General features: G+C 35.8%; 1 pseudogene; it reads left to right on the top strand.

The window, feature by feature from the left end:
• The first annotated feature begins 3,256 nt into the window (after positions 1–3,256).
• On the top strand, positions 3,257–9,675 carry LOC113066799 (group XV phospholipase A2-like; annotated as a pseudogene).
• Positions 9,676–9,679: the final 4 nt, after the last annotated feature.

The following is a 9,679-nucleotide window of genomic DNA, read 5'->3' as shown; positions in this document are numbered from 1 at the left end:
AATGTTTACGCAAAGAAAGCATGACATTTTCTGTAATAATTTTTGCCACCCCATATATATATATATATATATATATATATATATATATATATATATATATATATGAAGAGTTCAGATGCAAAAGCCTCTAAGTGCCATCTGAAATTTTCATCTAAAATTAGGATTTTTATCAAGCTCCTATGCTTAGGATGAGTCATTTTACTTTAATGGCAATGTGCAGGTCCTTTTCCAGGCTATTAAAGTGAAATAACTGAACATAAATATAGGAGCCTGATAAAAATCCTAATTTTAGATGAAAATTTCAGATGGCATTTAGAGGCTTTTGCATCTGAACTCTTCATATATATATATATGGATGGGGAAACAGGAACAAGCTGTGCATGTGACACAGTTCAGGGGCATGACTCATTTGGTCATGGTCTTGAATCAAAAGATTCTCACAGCAATCCAGAGAAATTTTGGTGGGAAAGTACCAGGAGAAAACAAACGACAGCTCTGAAGATCTCTTAGCTCTTTTTTTTGTATGACATTTTCCCAGCTACATTGTATCTTGTTATCATGTACAAAAGTATGTCTTGCGTGTCTCTTTTTATTGGTTTATATTAATAGGCATGATATAGTCATTTTTCGCTTTGTTACAGTTTATTATACAGAATTTATCAAATATATTTCATCTGTACATTAAAGATTATAGCCACCTCTTAAAGTGTGAAATGTACAAAATGTTTAATTTTTTTGTATAACATAGCATAACTTAAACTGTCTTTAGTACCATAATATGTTAATTATATTTATATATATATATATATATATATATATATATATATATATATATATGCATGCAGGTGCATCTCAATAAATTAGAATGTTGTGTAAAAGTTCATTTCAGTAATTCAACTCAAATTGTGAAACTTGTCTATTAAATTAAATGCACACAGACTGAAGTAGTTTAAATCTTTGGTACTTTTAATTGTTTCATTAATTTAACTTTTAATTTTGATTTTGTCTCACATTTAACAAAAAAATTAAGCTATTCTCAATAAATTAGAATACTTCATAAGACCATTAAAGAATACAAATAAAAAAAACATTTTTAGTGAATTGTTGGCCTTCTGGAAAGTATGTTCATTTACCGTACATGTACTCAATACTTGGTAGGGGCTCATTTTGCTTTAATTACTGCCTCAATTCGGCGTGGCATGGAGGTGAACAGTTTATGGCACTGCTGAGGTGGTATGGAAGCCCAGGTTTCTTTGACAGTGGCCTTCAGCTCATTTGAATTTTTTTGGTCTCTTGTTTCTCATCTTCCTCTTGACAATACCCTGTAGATTCTCTATGGGGTTCAAGTCTGGTGACTTTGCTGGCCAGTCAAGCACACCAACACCGTGGTCATTTAACCAACTTTTGGTGCTTTTGGCAGTGTGGACAGGTGCCAAATCCTGCTGGAAAATAAAATCAGCATCTTCTAAAAGCTGGTCAGCAGAAGGAAGCATGAAGTGCTCCAAACTTTCTTGGTAAACGGGTGCAGTGACTTTGATTTTCAAAAAACACCAGCAGATGACATTGCACCCCAAATCATCACAGACTGTGGAAACTTAACACTGGACTTTAAGCATCTTGGGCTATGAGCTCCTCCATACCTCCTCCAGACTCTAGAACTTTGGTTTTCAAATGAAATACAAAACTTGCTCTCATCTGAAAAGAGGACTTTGGACCACTGATCAACAGTCCAGTTCTTCTTCTCCTTAGCCCAGGTAAGATGCCTCTGATGTTGTCTGTGGTTCAGCAAATTCCTTGACACGTCTGTGTGTGGCTCTTGATGCCTTGACCCCAGCCTCTGTCCATTCCTTGTGAAGTTCACTCATATTCTTGAATTGATTTTGCTTGACAATCCTCACAAGGCTGCAGTTCTCTAGGTTGGCTGTGCATCTTTTTCTTCCACACTTTTTCCTTCCACTGAACTTTCTGTTAACATGCTTGGATACAGCACTCTGTAAACAGCCAGCTTCTTTGGCAATCAATGTTTGTGGCTTGCCCTCCTTGTGAAGGGTGTCAATGATTGTCTTCTGGACAACTGTCTGCAGTCTTCCCCATGATTGTGTATCCTAGGGAACCAAACTGAGAGACCATTTTGAAGGCTCAGGAAACCTTTGCAGGTGTTTTGAGTTTATTAGCTGATTAGCATGTCACCATATTCAAATTTGTTGAGATATTGGGTGAATTGGTGCGCTTTTGTTAAATGTGAGCCAAAATCATCACAATTAAAAGAATCACAACCTAAACTACTTCAGTCTGTGTGTATTGAATTTATTTAATACACGACTTTCACAATTTGAGTTGAATTACTGAAATACTTTACTGAATTACTTAAATTACTTTTCCATGAAATCCTAATTTATTGAGATGCACCTGTGTGTGTGTGTGTGTGTGTGTGTGTGTGTGTGTGTGTGTATACACACACACACACACACACACTCACTGGTCACTTATGTACACCTTTCTATTACGGAGTTGGACCCCCTTTGCCATGAGACCTGCCTTAATTCTTCGTGGCATAGATTCAAGGAGGTGTTGGAAACACTCCTCTGAGATTTTGATATTGACATGATAGCATCACGCAGTTGCTGCAGATTATTGGGCTGCACATCCATGATGCAAATCTCCCGTTCCACCATATACCAAAGCTACTCTATCGGATTGAGATCTGCTGACTGTGGAGGCCATTTGAGTACTCATGCATGTTCCCGAAACCATTCTGAGATGATCTGAGCTTTGTGGCATGGTGCATTATCCTGCTATAAGTAGCCATCAGAAGATGTGTATAACTACTGTAGTCATAAAGGGATGGACATGGTCAGCAACAATACTCAGGTAGGCTGTGGCGTTTAAATGATGCTCATTTGGTACTAAAGGGCCCAAAGTGTGCCAAGAAAATATTCCCCACACCATTACATAACACCACCAACGCCGCTCATTGGATATTTTCGAATCATTCTCTGTAAACCCTAGAGATTATTGTGCATTAAAAAAAATCCCAGTAGATCTGCATGCGTCAAGGTTTTTTTGTCATTATCACGAGAAAGTTTATCAATATAATGAGAAAGTAAGTCAATATTAGGAGAAAGTTTATCATTATTATGAGCAATTAAGTCATCATTATATGAAACTACGTCGTTATCATGAGAAACTGAGTTTCACGAGACTTTCATAATGAGAAAGTTTTCAGAGTCTCCGCTGAGGCGGAAACGGGCTTTAGAGTTCAGATCATACCCAGAGCTCTCGACAGACAGATGAACACAAGTGCACCCTGAATCCAGTGAGCCAGCAAAGGTGTAAGATATTGAAAAAAAGAGATGGTTTCCTGCCATCGGTTGACCCTCGCGTCGCTCCAGCTGTGTTTGTTGTTGTTGGTGTCACTTACCGACAGCAGAAGTCTGAAATGCTCACCGGGGAAAGTGTGCCCGGATCGACCGCCTGTGGTTCTCAGTAAGTTCGTTGTTTATTTGCACATCCTCTTGTCCTGTTGCTTTTCTGTACTTTTATGTCTCATACTGGCTATTCAAAACCTAGTGCGCTACCTACCTAGACAACATTTTTGCTTTTCAGGTAGGCAGCTCACTAGTTCAGATATTCAAAAATTGTGATGGCCAAAATGTTGTATAGATAGCGTTTGAATGAACTTTGGGCGTTGACATGATGTAAGAGTGCTTTAATCTCATAATCATGCAATTTATAGTAGCCTATTATATGGGGTGTTTAATAGCTGAATGCGTTTATAACCTGATCTTATCTCAAGTGGCTTAACACGTCTTGAAATGTGTCGATATTTTATTAGCAGTTTAATTAACGAGTCATGAAATTATTTAAGCCTGTTAACTATCGATTAAACCTAAATCCTGTCAAACAGTAGAAATGGTCCATCGTATAGGAGGCTCTTGGTTTGGTTTCTGGCATTTTCATTTTCTTCTTTTTTTTTTTTTTTTTTTTAATCTGTTTATTTTCGCATTTTCTCAGATGACACTGTCATATGATCTGAGGGAAAAAATAAAATGATTGTTTTTGCAACCGGTGTTGTGTAAGATTCGATTCCTGTAAGGGACGGACTTGGAGGAAAAAAACGCCCCTGTATTTTCTCCCAAATATAACAGCAATCAATATAACATCACAAAACCCATGGTGACCATGGGTAATAAATAAATAAATAAATAAAAAGATTGTGTAAGGCTGGGGAATATGGAAGCATATGGGTAGCATTATTCAATATGGGATGTAATATGCAAAATGACAATGCAATATGTAAAATGGCAATGCATTTTCCGATACATTTGTGCAACGTTTGGTGCAAAATGAAAATCAAAATTAAATTACATAAGTTTCATTTGCCATTTCATACACCGGTTTTAATATGTAAAATGAATATTAATTTTAACGCTTTATAAGTTGCAAAATTAAAATGAAAATGTATTACAGAAATGATTAGATATGTCTAACACGTTCAAGCAAAGCCTGTGGCAAAATGATCATTTAAATGCTATTTTTCTTAAATGCATTAACACTCACAGTCAAGACACTTACGATTACATTTTCATTCAATGTCCCGCAATGAATGTAGCAAAATTCAATGTGCACATTGAAAATGCATTCCGAGCCGATCACGTGTACGCCCCCTCCCGCCCGTCAATCACTGTGTGAACAAGGCGGGGCTTGCAGAAGGTCAAGAGACATAAGTGAGAGAAAATGGACAAGACAGTTGGACCGTGTACGTTTTGATCATTTCGGTTTATGGCTTCAATATTTCATTCGCACTTGTGGGCGGACCTGAAACGCTGCTTTCATCTGATTGGTCGAATTGCTCCACTTTCAGCTCGGTCTTTTTATTCTTTCAGGCAGAATAAGAGTCAGTGCGAGTGAAGCACTGTAATGTCTGAAAGCACCGCTCACTGTTAATTAGCATAATATTTGAATCAGATGTAGCTGGGAACATAATTAGTGCTGCTGAGACCTGCAAATTATTTCTAAGTTGTAGTATTGTATGAATATTGTCCCACTGATAAATACACAGCAAATAGTTCTGTCTCCTTGAATTGAAAGTGAAATAAAACATTGTAACGAAATGCAACATTGTTCACTGTATCATTCAAAAGCTTAGAGTTAGTATATTTTTTTTATTTTTTGGAAAATAAATTATAGAAATGAATACGTTTATTTAGCAAGGATTCTTTAAATTGATCAAAAATGATTATAAAGACATAATTTTACAAAATAATTATATTTCAGATAAATGCTGTTCTTCTGAACTGTCTATTCATCAAAGAAACCTGAAAAAAAGTCTACTCCGCTGTTTTCAACATTATCATAATAAGTGTTTTTTTTAAGCAGCAAATCAGAATAGTAATGATGCTAAAAATTCAGCTTTGAAATCTCAATAAATAACATTTTGAAATATATTCAAATAGAAAACAGTTATTTTGAATAGGCAAAATTGTACTATTTTGTTGTACCCTGTGATCAAATAAATGCAGGCTTGGTGAACAGAAGAGACTTCTTTAAAAAACATGAACAAGCTTACTGGTCAAAAACTTTTGACTGGTAGATACTATAGGCAACTTACATTTTTCTCAAATTTCTAGCTTTTAATTGGATTAGAAATCTATAACTGCTAGACAATAACAAATAATAATGATTTGTTTATATACTATAAACATTTTTTATCACATGAGGCAGAATAGTTTCTATACTGTAATAAATGCTATGTCAATTAGCACTGCGTTGTTCATGTACTTTAATTATTACCCGCTTTAGATGACTTGAAAAACCTATATGTAAGCTATACATTTCTGTTTTTCTGTGAAAACAACTGTGATAATTAATTCTGGATGTGGTGACTGATGATAAAAACATGCAAACATTGCAGAATATTATATTTAGAATTGTAGTAGGGAGTTAAAATGCTTCAAACCAGAACAAACCGGCCGAGATTAGTGATTATTATAACTGTTTAAACAGTATAGGTGAGAAGTATTCAATCTCTTTTGAAACGTGGTAATTTTCAAGTGTTTTTATCAGTGATTCTTATATCATATTTATCATTTTAGCAGTTTGTGAAGTGCTTCTCATTGATCTTTCTGTGAAAACTCATTAATATTTGATTAATCTCTCTTGCATTTTAATTCATTGTGGTTAGCTCTGATTGGTTAGCTGGCCTATTTACTCTTCTCCATAGTTCCAGGAGATCTTGGGAATCAGCTTGAAGTGAAACTTGACAAACCTAGTGTAGTGCACTTCTTCTGCTGCAAGAAGACCAAGGACTACGTCCCAGTATGGCTGAACCTGGAGTCACTGTTGCCAGGGTTCATTGACTGCTGGATTGATAACATGAGGTAAGTTGTTGATGTGGCAGTTTAAACCAATACCATTTTTCTAAAACAAGCATCCTTCTTCTGCAACAACCTTAACATTCAGGTTCCGGAAGTGTAAATGCCATTCATTTTTCCATAAGGGAATTGTAATTATAATTTATAAACCTTCAAGGACAGACCTACTGTGAGTTCCGAGGTGTTAATCAGTGGTATATACTTTTATTTAAGCCATCCGTTAAAATAACGTGTTTAACAGCCGAATTTGTAGTAAAAACTACATTACCCATGATGCTAAACTAAAAATTAAATCTGAGTTGCAGTTAACAAAACCTGCCAAAAATTAAATATAAAACATGCAGTAACTTTACATATATTGTTTTCAAAGATATAATTTACCACTTTAATGATAAATACAATTTTTTATTTGCAATGCTTCATGGGATTGTAGTTTTTCTCTCACTAAGACCATTAAGTACACATTTTTGTACCTTTTGTCTTTTTGTTCAAGTTTAAATTTGGAAGCTGATTTTTTTCTGTTTTGAATATGCAAGTACATAATCAGCATATGATTTGTTTGCAGGCTGCTGTACAATCGTACAAGCCACCTCACTGAAGCTCCTCCGGGAGTAGATGTCAGAGTGCCTGGGTTTGGACTGACCTATAGTTTGGAACATCTGGATACTTCTATTCTGCCTATGAGTGAGTGCAACCTGGGTGTTTATCTCATTATGTTGATGTGTTGATTGGTAAAAGTTGTTTGAAGAGAGCTTTGTCTGTTTCAGTAAAATACTTCTTCACTATAGTACAAGCATTGGTTGAAATTGGTTATACCAGAAATGATGATGTTCGAGGTGCCCCCTATGACTGGCGTAAAGCCCCAAGTAAGTGTCTTCATGATCTCTTTGTGCACACAAATGCTGACTTTTTTCTTGATGTCTAACTTTTTAAGTTTTTCTCCTGATCTGTTATTTGCAGATGAGAATAAGGAGTACTTCTAGCGTCTGAAGCAGATGATTGAGGAGATGGCTAATAAAGCTGGAGGTCCTGTAGTTCTCATCGCACACAGTATGGGGAACATGTACACACTCTACTTCCTTCAAAAGCAGACACAGGCTTGGAAGGACCTGTACATCAAGGCATTTGTGTCTCTAGGGTCCCCATGGGCTGGAGTGGCCAAAACTCTGAAAGCTATGGCAACAGGTATGGGCCAAATTTGTTGTGGAAAGGAGATTTTGTGGAAATGGGTTTTTGTAGGTAAATGATGTAGCTCTCATTTTCTTTCTATTAATTTACGCAAAATGAATTAAAAATTCATTCACATATACAACTTTATTTTCTGAATCATAATTCGATTCATTTCACTGATATTTTTGAAGGCAGAAAGTCAAAACTGTCATAGTGATACAACTGTCCTTATTTTATAATGAAGAAGAAAACGTCCAAGTATTTTGTGATAGTCTTATATTATTATTGAAGAAGAATATTATTTAATAAATATGCAATTAAAAGTTATTTTATCAGTAATGTTATTTCATAATTATTTAACGAAACTCATTATAATATTTATATTAATATTTTTAAAAGCTTTTTGTCATGTGGTTTGCCAACTTAAAAATGTAATAACTGAATCAAGTCGTTTATTTTTATAGCGCAGATAAAAATGTAAGATATTTGTAAAAACGTATTATTATTTTTTAAAAATGTATACACGTTCCAAAAATACTGGTCACAATTACAAAGAAACTTGTTAAATTCAACTTGAAATTTTTAAGTAAAAAAATCTGAAATTGTATTTTCTTGTAAAACAAACTTCAGTAATCTGTTTTACTTAAAACTTTAAAAAAAACATTGTATAGAGTGTATGTTAAACATTATTATGTTTATTTTATTTTTAGAATATAAAAAAACAACAACTTGAAAATGGTATAAAAGTTTTTCGAAACCAGATGAAATACAATACAATACAAATAGATACGTTTCCAAAAACAGGCGATTGTAACAGTCAAACATGTCTGTCTAGCGCATATTTAACAATCCCTAAAAACATGGCACTAGTGTTTTGAAACTCATTTACAATCACTGGTTTGACCATTTTATGGTTTCGGTTCCATCACAGGCGAAAACGACCACATTCCTTTTATCGAACCACTAAAAATCCGCACCCTGCAGCGTACGGCCGTCTCCACCGCCTGGCTCTTACCCTTTGCCCACACCTGGCCCAAAGACATGGTCCTGGTTTCGACCTCCAACACCAGCTACACTGTCCAAGACTATAAGCGCTTCTTCAAAGATATCGACTATGAGGACGGCTGGGCCATGAGGCAGGACACAGAAGCACTGGTCAATGCACTTAATCCTCCGGGTGTTACTGTCCACTGCCTTTATGGCAGCGGTATCCCCACACCTCAGGGCTATAATTACACAAACTTCTCAGACACAAATCCTACCGTCATCAACGGGGATGGAGATGGAACAGTCAACCTGTTGAGCGCGACACTGTGTAAACACTGGGAGAACAATCAGAAGCAGCCGGTCTACACAGTCAAGCTGCCGGGGATTCAACATATCTCTATTCTGTCTAACGAAAAAACAGTTAATTACATCAAAAATGTGCTGCTTCCACCGTGATGGCATCACAATTTCCCCGTTTAACTTTGAACTGAAGATACAGGTTTGCCAAAGGGGCAGGACTCCTGTTTTTTTGGTGGGGTGGGTCATGAAATAGTCAGCTTTTGTTGGGCAAAATTGTCTGTGTCAATCACATTTTTAACCCTTTAACCAATTTTATCTATTGCTTTTTAATGCATTTTCTAACCAAATTATTCATGCATTGCAGTATTTTTGTTGATCCTGTCGAACAAGCAAGTGGCTATTTATCAGGCTGTCCATGACCGGTATTGATTTATGTATAAGTTGTCTCAAACATCTTATCATTGCTCAATTAATGGCGTCTTAACCTGTGTGACCGCAATTGTGCCAGGACCCAGGATGGGTTAACTAATGTAACTCTTATGCAAACTCTGCTCAGATTTTGGAGCTTTTGTTTTTTTACATGTACTGACCTTTTGAATATAATAAACAACGGTTTGTGAGGAAGGTTATTTGTTGCCTTTAAAACTGGGGTTGTATTATTATGTTCTGTCATTAAACCAAAGACTGTATTTAAGGTACAACTGTGGAAAGTAAAACTTAGAATGTGGTGTTTTGCTCGTAAACGGTTGATAGTAAAAATGCATTTTTCAGTGGAATTCAAACCCTGGGCCTGGCTGTGTGTTGCTAACCAACATTTGCTAATTGCCATGTTGCAATTATGTACAATA

Source organism: Carassius auratus, chromosome 50 (assembly GCF_003368295.1).
Source record: "Carassius auratus strain Wakin chromosome 50, ASM336829v1, whole genome shotgun sequence".
NCBI lineage: Eukaryota > Metazoa > Chordata > Actinopteri > Cypriniformes > Cyprinidae > Carassius > Carassius auratus.
Note: the sequence above shows the minus strand (reverse complement) of the source record. Positions and strands in the feature narration are given on the sequence as shown.